This window comes from Plecotus auritus, assembly GCF_963455305.1.
Source record: "Plecotus auritus genome assembly, chromosome: 1".
NCBI classification, from domain to species: Eukaryota; Metazoa; Chordata; class Mammalia; order Chiroptera; family Vespertilionidae; genus Plecotus; species Plecotus auritus.
Window position 1 is genome coordinate 231825941 of NC_137770.1, and position 13856 is coordinate 231839796.

Here is a 13856-nt window from a genome sequence, read left to right on the forward strand (position 1 = left end):
GCACATATATGTGGATTTGCAAAAATAATAAGAATATGCATGAACACAAACATATTTAGAATTAAGATAAGAAAAGGACTTAGAGAATGATATACTGAAAAAATAAATATTTACTTCAAAAGGAAAGAGGATAAGAGTAAAAAAAATGATTAAACAAAATTTATTGAGTGCCTATTATGTTCCAGACATTTTTCTAAGCCCTGGGAATGTTTCAGTGAATGAGAAATACAAGGAGAGGAGCCCACCAGGCAAGATGGCACCATCCGCGTTGCTGCGGCCCTTCTCCCTCCCGGCTGCTGGCCCTGGCCAGGCTCCTGAGCAGTCCGTCAGCGCAGTCCAAGTTCTATGTTCGGGAGCCGCTGCATGACAAACCTGACTGGCTGAACATGGGGCTGACCTTGGGTACTACAGTCCTCTTGTGGGTCTATCTTATCAAACAACATAATGAAGATGTTTTAGAATATAAAAGAAGAAATGGGTTATAATAAACTTTAAATACTAATACAGTGTGCTCCATATAGAGTTGAAAGCAGTTCCATCTGTTGAGTTGAGAGAGAGAAAAGTTATATGTGAAATTATGTAATCAGCATTTGTGTTTTGCATCATTAAATAAAAAAATAAAAACACAAAATAAAAAGAAATGCAAGGAGAAAAGAGGTGGTAGGTGACAAGAGATTCTGAAGGTAGGTTATGAGAAGATCAAAGAAGGGCTTTTATAAAGCAGTTTTGACACTGTCCTTTAGTAACTAGGAAGCCATAGAATTTTATTTTTTAATTTCAGAGATATAATTTTGGCCCATGTTAGAAATGGATTAGAAAGGGATAACATTTGCAGCAGATAAAAGAGTTAAGGGGCTATTGCAATAGTCCAAGCCAAACTAATTATCATCATCATCATCACTTCATCTTGGATAATTATTTTCATCTCTTTCTATCTTGGATAATAGGTAGTATAAATCATGTAAATGTAGAGTAATGTTTCCTGTTTTAGCTTGGGTGTGGAAGGAAATTCAGGGTACTGAATGGGCTTAATGGGAATGTTTGCCACACCAAGAGAACTCAAACCATCAGTTTCTTCAGAGCACATTCCACTGGGGGCTTGGAGCTTCCCCTTATTTTAGATGCTACTCAAATTGCACAAGCTCTGTCTTCACCCCTCAAGAGTTTCCTCCAAGAAAATTGAATATCCTGCAACTGTCACAAGGAGTTTTCATAACCTTGGAGGACAGGAGTAAGTCATTGGTTCCTGCATGAGCGAAGCTTCCAAACAGGCTTTTAAGTCAAGTCCAGGTAAACCAGGTGTCTATGTCCAAAGGTAAGCAGTCTAAACTCAGGACCTAGTACAAAGCCCAATGGACTGATAACTACAATGAGTTTGCAATAACTACACTATGCTGCAGAGGTTGCAGTGTCTCTTCTGGACAGGGCATACCACATTATTTACTCCCCCGACACCCTCTTCTACCTCACCAAACCTCCCAGCAACATTAATGCACATGCCACATGACCCCTGACCTTTTGACCAGAAGTAAATACCTGAACCAAATTGGGTTCGTAGGCTCTCTATTTGGCAATTATCTCTCCTGGCATCAATTCAGGCAATTCACTCTAAAAGGTCATAAAAATTAGAGGCCTGAGACCATCATTTTGAGATGGTCCATTGTGAAGAACTACATGCAGACAGGCAAATGACAGAGAACCTGGACTTGTATCAGAGAAAAGCCAAGCAGATCTGCAGAACAAATGAGAGACCATATACCCAGGAACAAGAGAGATTGAAGCTGTAGTTGTCTGATGTTGTTTCAGTTCCTGAGAACTTCCCAATGACCCAAGCAAGTTTATCTCTTTGCTAGATAGTTTTCTTTTAAATCGAAAACATAGGTAAAATTCTGGCAAGATGTGAGGAAACTGGGAAGAATTCTCAATTGAATAAGAAAGGGGGAGGGGAGGATAGACAGAGAACACGGACGATGATAGAAAAAAATTTTAGGAGCATTGAGTGTCAGAAAGGATTCTAGAGATAATTTATTGAAGTGAAAGATTCTGTAGAGGTCTGGGGGTCAAGTGTATTAGAAAGGGGATTTGTGAAAGTGTTGCTATAGTTTCCAAATTAGTTTATTTTAAATCATCTTCAAAAGGCCCCCCAAAATAACATTCGTATTTGATATATTTCAGATGCTACACTATGCTGGTATAGAAATGACTGGAAACTGAGACACAGAACATGAAACCCCTAGATTTATATGGGTTAAGCCTACATTAAATTTTCCATTTTTCAAGCTAAATTGAGTGAATTTCCACATCTTATTTCTGAATCCCTTCTTTAGATATCTTCTTAAGAATTCTAAGAATGAATACCAAACTTATCTCATTTATCGTACCATCTCTCCTCCCTTTGCTGTAATACAGGGCTAGATATCCTTGTTCTTATTTCACAGAGAGAAACACTGTTGCTCTGAGATTCTCTTTGGAATGGAGAAATATGCAATTCAACTATTTTTTTCCTTTAGCCTGACCTCCTTCTATATAGATGAAAATTTAATATTTGTTGAAAGTAAAAACAAATGTATAAATATTAAAAAGTAAAACAAGTATTAAAAACTCTGTTTCTGGCTTTTAATTCCCAATCCTCTAGCAGACTGGCCCCCCTTCGCCCTCACACACTATTCAATGTTCCCTAAATTTAATGATATCAAGTTCACTGCCACGTAAGTATTTCTTCATTCAATGGCTGGGGAAATTGTCATTGGTATGCAAACTGGTCTCAGGCAAGGAACATTACTCTTTAATCTCCTAATTTTAATTGGTATGCCATCATGCAGACTGGGGCTGCTAATGGCCTAGTTTGTAGATTAAGACCGGCAGACCTGAACGGTGGTATGCCATTAGTTACAAATAAAAAGAGGAAAAACACTGAGCAATGATAAAAGAGGCCATTCCAAATCAGAAAGAAAATGATTCTTCCTCATCTTCTCCAAGGTTCATGACCCGATTTCAATGTCCATTGTAACAGGATTCGGACTAATGTTTTTCCCTCCATCAAATAATTTTAGAACAGTTGGTAAATTGAAATAATTTGCTGTGCACATACCAATGTTATTGGCTGGACCAGGAAATGCCGCTGAACAATTTGCTCACAAATGACATTGTTTTCAGCTGATAGAACTGTTTCTTTCACTAGGAAATACTTATCTTAAATGAAAGGAATCTTTCACTATATAAGGAAGGCATATTTTTCTTCAATGAAATTAACTATCATTATTACTTCTAGTGTCTTTTCACCCTCCAATAAGTAGTCAAATATATGTTAATCTTTCATAGAGTTCACACATATATGTGTCACCAGTGAAGAAAAGGAAAGTTCATAGTGAAAAAAATAAATGTATATTTAGATAGATAGATAGATAGATAGATAGATAGATAGATAGATAGATGATAGATAGATAGAAAATAGATGAGAGAGAATGAAAAAGGAGTAAAATAGCCTAATTAACTGGTTAGTCTCTTTACCTCTCAGAAGGAGTGTTTCTTAAGAACCACTGCCAAACCCTAACCGGTTTGGCTCAGTGGCAGAGCGTCAGCCTGGGGACTGAGGGGTCCCAGGTTCGATTCCGGTCAAGGGCATGTACCTTGGTTGCGGGCACATCCCCAGTAGGGGGTGTGCAGGAGGCAGCTGATCAATGTCTCTCTCTCTCATCCATGTTTCTAACTCTCTATCCCTCTCCCTTCCTCTCTGTGAAAAATCAATAAAATATATATTAAAAAAAAAAAAAGAACCACTGCCAAGGGTAAAAGAGTAAACCAAAAAAAAAAAAAGAGGTTCCATTACTCTGAAAACAAAACAAAGGAAATCACATAATAATAACATATCAATACCTCTGAGGTTGATTTATGTCCTTAAAAAATTCAATGAAGTCAATACCTATAAATGTGATCTCATTTGAACATAGGACCTTTATAAACAATCAAGTTATGAAGAGGTCATTAGGGTGGATCCTGATCCAATATGACTGGTGTCCTTACTAAAAAGAAAAATTTGGACACAGAGATACACAGGGCCAGCAGGGAGATAATGTGAAGACACACACAGAGAAGATGGCTGTGTGACTGGAGCGATGCATCTACCACTAAGGAACACCAAGGATTGCCAGCAAACACCAGACACTAGACGCACAAGGAAAGATTCTCCCTTAGAGCCTTCAGAGGCAGAATGGCCCTGCAGACTCCTTGATCTTGGACTGCGAGCCTCTAGAACTATGAAGCAATACATTGTTGTTTAAAGCCACCTAGTTTGTGGCAGTTTGTTATAGCATCCCTAGCAAACTAACAAGACACCTGTCTTGATTCTGTAAAATAAAAGGAAATCACCTATCACCTTTAAGTCACTACTCCCAGGGTCTATTGGGAATGGAACTTCGCATCTGCCCTCAATAATATACTGGCCCATCCCCCAAAACTTTCCACAGTTATCCAGTGCCTAGAAAATAAAGCGTGCATCGCTCAGCACTGCACACAGGACCCTTCAGTTCCAACCCCACCTTGTTTCCTAGCTGCATCATTCTGTATTCCCGGCCCCACTCTGAGTGACACTGGATGACTTCATGCTCATGAAGACCCAGCAAAGGTCTGGCACATTTAATTTTTTAAAAAGTATTCAATTGATACTGACCTGCAGGAGAAGCTAAGACCCTAAAAGGATGGAGGGTTGATGTGTCTTTTTTTTTTTCTTGTCTCTTTCAGTGAATAAACAAGAATAAAATTTCAAAATCGAATATTTTTTCATAAATGGGAGGGATGGAAAAATAATTCTGAACTGAGTAGAGTGGAAGGGAAACAAGTTTGTAGGCATTTTTAACACATGGATATGAAAAATGTGACCAGCACATTTTTCATTTCCTCCTCAAGAGAAATTCATCCCTGAACTCCTTGTTCATTCCAGGAGCAGCCGAGATGCAGCATTTTTCTCCCCTCTGATTATGAACTATGAGATTTACATGGATCCCTGATTAGGAATATATTTCTATTTCTGAGCAACTAGAAAGTCTGCAGCCAGATGATGTTAGGGGAAATTAATAACATCTTGCTATAATACTTCACAGTTTTTTAAAGTCTTTCACATACAGAAATCATGTTTTTGTGCATGGTTCCGACTCCCATCCACTAGAGGGTGTGCTCCACGTAATAGGAGCTTAGTAGTATTTCTTTGTGTCTCTGCTTTCATATGGATTTGTTAAGTCCGAAGCAAATGTTCTGTAAATTCAATTGATTTTGATTCTCATAGCAACTCTGGGGAAGTACAGGCACGTAGTAGCATGACTATCAGGCTGGAGAGGAAACTGAGGTTCAGGGAAGCAAAGGGAACCTCGCATACAAGGTCCCTTCTTACAGAATTCTTCTTATACAAGTCACAATCTTTCTTCTACGCTTGTTGTTGAACTTATTCTAGGAGAAAGCGTGAAGCTAGATCAGAATCTTAACACATAATATCTAGTTATATCTCATACTAGAGGCCCGGTGCACAAAATTCGTGCACGGGGGGGGGGGGGGGCGTGTCCCTCAGCCCGGCCTGCACCCTCTCCAATCTGGGACCCCTTGAGGGATGTCCGACTGCCCGTTTAGGCCCAATCCCTCTCACAATCCAGGACTGCTGGCTCCCAACTGCTTGCCTGCCTGCCTTCCTGATTGCCCCTAACCGCTTCTGCCTGCCAGCCTGATCAGCCCCTAACCACTCCCCTGCCAGCCTGATTGATGTCTAACTGCTCCCCTGCCAGCCTGTTTGTCCCCAACTTCCCTCCTCTGCCGGCCTGGTCACCCCTAACTGCCCTCCCCTTCAGGCTTGATCGCCCCCAACTGCCCTCCCTTGCAGGCCTTGTCCCTCCCAACTGCCCTCCCCTGCTGGCCATCTTGTGGTGGGCATCTTGTGTCCACATGGGGGCAGGATCTTTGACCACATGGGGGCAGCCATCTTGTGTGTTGGAGTGATGGTCAATCTGCATATTACTCTTTTATTAGATAGGATAGAGGCCTGGTGCATGGGTGGGGGCCAGCTGGTTTGCCCTGAAGGGTGTCCCGGGTCAGGGTGGGGGTTCCCTTGGGGCATGAGGCGGCCTGGGCTAGAGGCCTGTGGTAGTTTGCAGGCTGGCCACGACCCCCGGCGACCCAAGCAGAGGCCCTGGTATCTGGGATTTATTTATCTTCTATAATTGAAACTTTGTAGCCCAGAGTGGAGCCAAGCCTTCTGCTCGCTCCGTGGTGGCAGCCATTTCTGTTGGGATTTATTTATCTTCTATAATTGAAACTTTGTAGCCTTAAGCGGAGGCCAAAGCAGGCCAGGGGTATGAAAAACTTGGTTTCCTCCATCGTAGGGGGCAACCCTACCCTTCTGCTCTCTCCAGCTCTGTGGCTGCTGCCATTTTTGTTGGGATTAATTTATCTTCTATAACTGAAACTTTGTAGCCTTAAGCGGAGGACTGGGCCAGCCAGGGTGTGCAGAAAGCTTGGCTTCCTCCATCACTGGGGAAAACCAAGCATCCCTTAAGCTCTCTCTGTGGCCACAGCCATCTTGGTTGGGTTAATTTGCATACTCGCTCCTGATTGGCTGGTGGGCATGGCTGGTGGGTGTAGCAGAGTGATGGTTAATTTGCATATTACTCTTTTATTAGATAGGATATCTAGATACTCTTATTGGGTTTCTCTAAGCTTCAAAGTAGTATAATAATTAGGGACCAAAGATGTATTTTTTTCTTTTTTTATTAATTTAATAAATCTTTATTGTTCATATTATTACAACTGTTCCTCTTTTTTCCCCCATAGCTCCCCTCCACCCAGTTCCTACCCAACCCTCTGCCCTTACCCCGCCCCACTGTCCTCATCCATAGGTGTACGATTTTTGTCCAGTCTCTTCCCGTACCCCCCCACACCCTTTTCCCCCTGAGAATTGTCAGTCCACTCCCTTTCTATGCCTCTGATTCTATTATATTCACAAGTTTATTCTGCTCATCAGATTTTTTTATTCACTTGATTTTTAGGTTCATTTTTTGATAGATATGTATTTGTTGTTCATAATTTTTATCTTTACCTTTTTCTTCTTCTTCCTCTTCTTAAAGAATACCTTTCAGCATTTCATATAATACTGGTTTGGTAGTGATGAACTCCTTTAGCTTTTTCTTATCTGTGAAGCTCTTTATCTGCCCTTCAATTCTGAATGATAACTTTGCTGGGTAGAGTAATCTTGGTTGTAGGTTTTTGCTATTCATCACTTTGAATAGTTCTTGCCACTCCCATCTGGCCTGCATAGTTTCTGTGGAGAAATCAGCTGACAGTCATATGGGTGCTCCCTTGTAGGTAACTAACTGTTTTTCTCTTGCTGCTTTTAATATTCACTCTTTGTCTTTTGCTCTTGGCATTTTAATTATGATGTGTCTTGGTGTGGTCCTCTTTGGATTCCTTTTTTTGGGGGTTCTCTGTGCTTCCTGGACTTGTAAGTCTATTTCTTTCACCAGGTGGGGGAAGTTTTCGGTCATTATTTCTTCAAATAGGTTTTCAGTATCTTGCTCTCTCTCTTCTTCTGGCACCCCCATAATTCGGATGTTAGTACGCTTGAAGTTGTCCCAGAGGCTCCTTACACTATCTTCATATTTTTGGATTCTTTTTTCTTTTTGCATTTCTGGTTGTTTTTTGCTTCTTTGTATTTCAAATCTTTGACTTGATTCTTGTGATCCTCCAGTCTGCTGTTAGATCTCTGTATAATATTTTTTATTTCAGTCATGTGTATGCTTAATTTCAAGTGTATGCTTAATTTCTAGTTGGTCCTTTTTCATATCCTCAAGGGTCTCGCTAAATTTATCGGCCTTTTCTAGGAAATTCTTGAAAAACCTTATAACTGCGGTTTTGAATGCTATATCCAGTCGTTTGCTTTCCTCCATTTCTTTCATTTGTGATCTGTTTCTTTGTCTCCACATTTTGACTGCTTCCCTGAGTTGATAGAGTGGCTTTGTGTGCTAGGAGTCTTATAGGGTCCAATGGCTCAGCCTCCCCAGTTACCTGAGGTGGACACTCTTGGTGCACCCCTTTGTGGGCTGTGTGCACAGTCTTGTTGTAGTTAAGCCTTGATTGTTGTTGGTATCACTGGGAGGAATTGACCTCTAGGCCAGTTAGCTGTGAGGATCAGCTGTGTCTACGCTGGTAGAACTTCTGTGCTGGAGACACCCTTATGAGACAAGACTTGCAAAAGCCTCTGTGCTCAGCTTGGATGGGGAGGAGTCTCAGGGCGGAGCAGACAGCATTCGTTTCCCATCAGCCCTGCCCTAATATGCCCCTGTGTCTCAGTGTCCCATGGTAATCGCTGCAAGCATCTCTGAGAGAAAGCCGCCCTTGAGTTCTGCCCGCTGCCAGACAGTCCAGTTTCTCCCCAATGTGCCTGGGTCCCCAGAGTCTCGCCCGGAACTGGAGTTCAGCACTGTCGGGAGCTTTTGTCGCCCTCCCCCTTGAGAAAGCCAGCCGCGCACTCTGTTGCCAGTCCTCTCCACACGCGCATCTCAGTACCTCTGCCTCCTGCAGCTCCTCTGAGTCTCAGTGTGCTTTTCTCTTTCCTTCTAGTTGTAGAATTTCCACTCATCCAGCCTTCCTGTGGTTCTGCATGATGTCCATTTTGTCTTTTAGTTGTAGTTTTGAAATTGTTGTGTGAGGCAGCAGTTTAGGTGTTTACCTATGCTGCTATCTTGGTTTCTCCTTCAAAGATGTATTTTTAATGATAATCTTATAATATTTCATGTGCACTTGATTTTTTTTTTTTTAAATAAAAGCAACAAACAGAGCACAGAGTGAGGAGTAAACTCTTACCTCCATTTTCTATCCAGACCCCCCAGTTTCAGTTCTTCCTTTACTAAGTTAAACCCCAGCCCCTGGATTTCTCAGACTCAGCAAAAATGCCCAAGCCCTTGCGTGTCATAAAAATGGTGAAATGCTTGCCATCGAGGCACCACAATGACTACGGACTGAAGCAAGAGGGAAGTCCTCAAAAATTTAGCTTTGTGTGAAACCCCCATGATCTTTGTGTTATTCAAATAAATTAACTTAATGATAAGAGCATTTTATTATTTTCGTGGCAGGAAGAAGAAGAAGGAGAAGGAGAAGGAGAAGGAGAAGGAGAAGGAGAGGAGGAGGAGGAGGAAGAGGAGGAAGAGGGGGAGGAGGAGGAGGAGGAAGAGGAGGAAGAGGGGGAGGAGGAGGAAGAGGAGGAGGAGGGGGGGGAGGAGGAGGAGGAAGAAGAAGAAGAAGAAGAAGAAGAAGAAGAAGAAGAAGAAGAAGAAGAAGAAGAAGAAGAAGGAGAAGAAGAAGAAGAAGAGGAAGTTGTTGAAGTTTATTTCTTGCTCAAGTAAAGTCTATCTGGATATTCCCAATCAGTTTACCACAGGGTCACTCAGCATTCCACATGATACAGGTCACTTCCACTTATGTTCCAATAACCAAAACTCAGTGCCACAGCCACAGTCATTTGCAAGGTAGCCTGGGAAACACAATCTAGCTACAGGTCACAGAAGAAGAGAAAGCAGGCTCAGCCCAATCTGAGAAACCATAGGGCTGGGGCGGGGGGTGGGGGGTTGGGGGGGTGGGGGGGAGGACTCTCTATCCTAACTAAGATTGAGTTCTTGCCAAATTGGCAGAGTAGAGATTATAGTTGATTTAATTAGATTTAAAGGAATAAAGAAATGTGCCATTTCTCACACACTGGACTTTTGGGATAAGATGTTACATGCCTTTATTTCATGACTTCATAGTTCATGATTTCATATTGTCTACATGCTTATGCCTTTATTTCATGATTCATCAACCTTGGGTAGCACCTATATCAACACTTTTCTATAAGGATGGAGAGTTCGATTCATGTACACTGCCTTCCACCTCCCTCCCTGCTTCAACCTCCTTGGTTAATTTTGTTAATTATATTTTTAAATGGATTTCTTTTATGCCTTCAAATATGACAGATAAACTCTGTTTCCTGGAGTTTCAACTTTAACCAGTATCTGTTGACTCCTTGCTGTGACATGTGAAAAAATTACTCCCTTTACTTACTCTTTTTCTCGCTGTTCTTTCCCTTCTCAATCCTTCTTTTTAGGTTGCTGTTGTTATTTTAAATTATCAAGGTTTATAACCTTTACATTCTGTTCTATAACTCTAACCTCAAGTGTACCAAGCTTTTCCTTTATATCAAGGCACAAACTGAATATCATAAAACAGCATTCTCATTATTATTATTCAACGTAGAACCAAATGGTGTGGTTCCCAGCACAGAGAAGGAAACGTCACCCTATGCTACCAAAGCACTGTTGGTAAAGAGAAATCTTTTTCATGTCTAACGTTAAAGCACTGTTTCTCAAACCTGAATCTGCACACAAGTCACTCCAGGGTTTTGTTAAAATGCAGTGGGTCTCAAGTGAGGCCCCGGACCATGCATCTCTAACAAGCTCCCAGGTGACGTCAATGGTGCTGGTCCATGGACCACACTCTGGGTATCAAGCTGTGAGTGGGCCCTGTTTTCATTCCTTTTCAATTTTCATTGTTAGAGTTTTTAAATCCATTATCAACTTTTTTCTTAAATTCCTATTTCCATCATTTTTAAGACTTCTGTTTAGAAAAGTCCATATGATGTCTGTCCTCCATTTTCAATTCCCTACGGAAGAATATTAATCACTTATCCAGGGCCACTTCCTAAGTGAACAGTATCCTTTGCAGTTTTTAGGGGAAAGCTTTTTTGCTTTGATAGTTTAGTAGTCTTATGATCAACTCTCAGCCACCTCCTAACCCATTCCCTCTCATTTCCTGCCTTGAACTCCAGAACTCAAAGATTACCTACCATCTGGTTCCAATCAAGTGGCCAGACAGTTTCTGAAACATCTTCATCAACCAAGTCAACTGCCCCCAAGTCACAATCTCCACCAAGATATATCAAGTTGATGCTTCATCCTTGACATTGGGTAATTGGACCTGACCCCTTGAAAGCATTATCCACACCCTCCCCAAGAAATACAGCTCAGTTTCTCACCCAGAAAAGTCATTATAAAGTTGTTTTCTTCCTCCTTGTCACACTAACAAATGGCACAGGGAGAAAGCATCATCTAGGCATTTTAAAAAAGTCTCTCTGAAAAGGTCTATAATTCATTCTCTTGTCACAAACTACAATGTGAAGAGAAATATGATAATAAATCCATTCTAATGAGAAAATATTGTTCAGAGAAAGAAAAAAGCATGCAGTTAATCCATTTTTAAATAATCCTAAAATAATGCTGAGGTGCGCCATAGATTCCACATCTTGAGATATGACTAGTTATTTTTTTCTTTATCCCACAACCCCTGATTACACAAAAGCAATTATGAGAAAATGTGTAACAAAACAGCAGGTGATGCCAAATGGAATTCAAAAACAGCCTAAAGGGAGAAAAAGAAATTCATTCATTGTTAAGCATCCCTAAACACTATACTTTAGGAAGAGTAGTGGATATTAATATTAAATATTTACAAACTCAGTGTGTGTTGAATACAGATCACCACCCCCCAACTCCCTTTTTACATTCTGGGAAAACTGAGTCAGCTATCCTCAATAGTCCTCGACTTCTGCAGGATTTAACCCCAGGAGGGCACTAGAACACACTCTGATTTAGGAGTGCAATTAGAAATCCTTCTTTTACTAAACTGAGTCACAAGGCATCTCATTGCACACTTCTAAAATAAATGCATTACTTTTTAAATTGAGTCTGGGAGAGTCCCATCTTCAGTGTAATCAAGGAAAATTATATTATTAAGTGTCAGAAAATCCAAGACACACAAAATAAAATAAAATAAATATGTATAAAAGACTAACAATGCCTTAAGCAAAGAGCCGGGGAAGTGTTGATCGTGTTACTATTGAAGCCATCACCAGCACTAGAAAATAAAGGCTGAGGCAGAGACTACAAATATTTCTTTTCCTAACAGATAATTTTTTCCAGTGAGAAAGAAAACATACTAAAAACAGAATGGCTGGTTGGCTATTGGATAAGATCCTGGCATAAGAACTTAACTTTTTAAACTACCTTGTAAAAGTGCATTTGGGGATCTTTTATAAGGCTATCCACTGACACCAGGTGGCTGCTAACTTCAAAAAACTTCACATTCTTGGGCCTGCTCCTCTAATGAGGCTAAGCACCCACAGCCTTGCTTCCTGTATCCTGTATGTATCAATATGGGATCTTTCTGAATTATAACTTACTAGGGTTTATGATTCACCCTTAACTTTAGATAAGTTCTATGATAAGCTCCTTCCCAGGGTGTCTCCTGGAGTTTGCAAGCATTCATGCTCCCAAGTTTATGGAACTCCCAAGTTTATGGAACTCCCAGGATCACTGACCCCTTCCACCTAAGGGAACTTAATAGGGACTGTAACAGAAACCTCATTCATTGTACAAAGTAGTCAACAAGCTGAAAAACAGAGGGGCGAGGTCAAGGATGCTGATAAGAAAGGGAAAGGACTCAGGCATTGAGCAAAAAAAGCACTAGTCAGAATACGAAAGGTTGGAAGCCCAAAGGGAAATGCAAGGGAGTATTTCTTTCATCAAGTTCAAATAAGTTGTCCAAGGCACAAGGGTGGCAACGACTGAATTCATTCAAGATTATAATGAACAACATAAACTGATGAACAAAAACAGATCCAGAGACAGAGAAGCATCGATCGGATGCTCAAATCTCAGAGGGAAGGTAGGGGAGGATGGGGGTAAAGGGGAGAGATCAACCAAAGGACTTGTATGCATGCATATAAGCATAACCAATGGACACAGACACCAGGGGAGTGAGGGCATGATTGGGGTGGGGTGGGGGAATAAGGACACATATGTAATATCTTAATCAATAAAAAAATAAAATAAACTAACAAACAAATTTTAAAAGAGATGTCTTAGGGACATGGGGACTGTGAAGTAGTACATCAACCTATTCTGTTTCTATTGCTTCAAAATGACTTCTGCTCCACCTTTTAATTCAGTGACTTCTGAGATCTCAATAAATAAAGCACAGAACTCTAGCTTTTACATTAAGAATTTCTCAGTACATCTGCATGCCCACAGTGACTCAGACCAGGAGTTGGCACACAGTATGCAGGCCAGATCCAGCCCGCTGCCTGTTTTTGTAAATAAAAATATATTGGAACACAGGCATTCCTGTTTATTTCACCATTCTGTTCCTGCAGGTGTTGTGTCTGTGCTCAGGCAGGGATATGGGAAAGGAAGAAGCAAAAATATCACTCTATTTGGTGTGGTTTTGCAGCAAGAAAACAATAGCATTTTCAGAAGTCCCAGGAGACTTCCTCTCTTATCCCACAGACCAGTGCTAGATTGCATGATCACCCTTAGAGGCCAGAGAGTCTATAGGGTATTTTTATTGGAGCATGTTGTCACACAAAAACAAAATTGTCATTCTGAGTAAGAAAAGTAATGGATAATGAGTAAATAATTAGCATTATTTACCATAAAGACTGATTGTATTTGATGATAGGGAAGAATCTAGACTATTACTCGGGTTCCTGATTGGCTTATAAGCATGTGGGTGCTCGCTCCCATCATCACCACAGTGGGAGGAAGAAGAAGAAAAGGAGACAAAGTTTAGAGTTAGGACATGTTGAACGCAATGGTGCTTTGGGACAATTATTGATAAGGAGGGTCTAAAGTTCATGAGAAAGATCTGCACCGAAGATACATGGTTGAAAGGACTGCATGTCTTTATCTTACAGAAAGATATCTAATAGAACGCTATCTTATAGAAAGATAAAAACCTATGTATAAGATATATAAATATATAACTATATATGACTGGTATTATAACCTTCA

At 40.8% G+C, this 13856-nt stretch overlaps 1 pseudogene across 1 annotated transcript; it reads left to right on the top strand.

The window, feature by feature from the left end:
• The first annotated feature begins 253 nt into the window (after positions 1–253).
• On the top strand, positions 254–485 carry LOC308253330 (NADH dehydrogenase [ubiquinone] 1 subunit C1, mitochondrial-like; annotated as a pseudogene). Its single transcript has one exon. The product of its transcript is annotated as an NADH dehydrogenase [ubiquinone] 1 subunit C1, mitochondrial-like (transcript).
• The last annotated feature ends 13371 nt before the right edge of the window (positions 486–13856 follow it).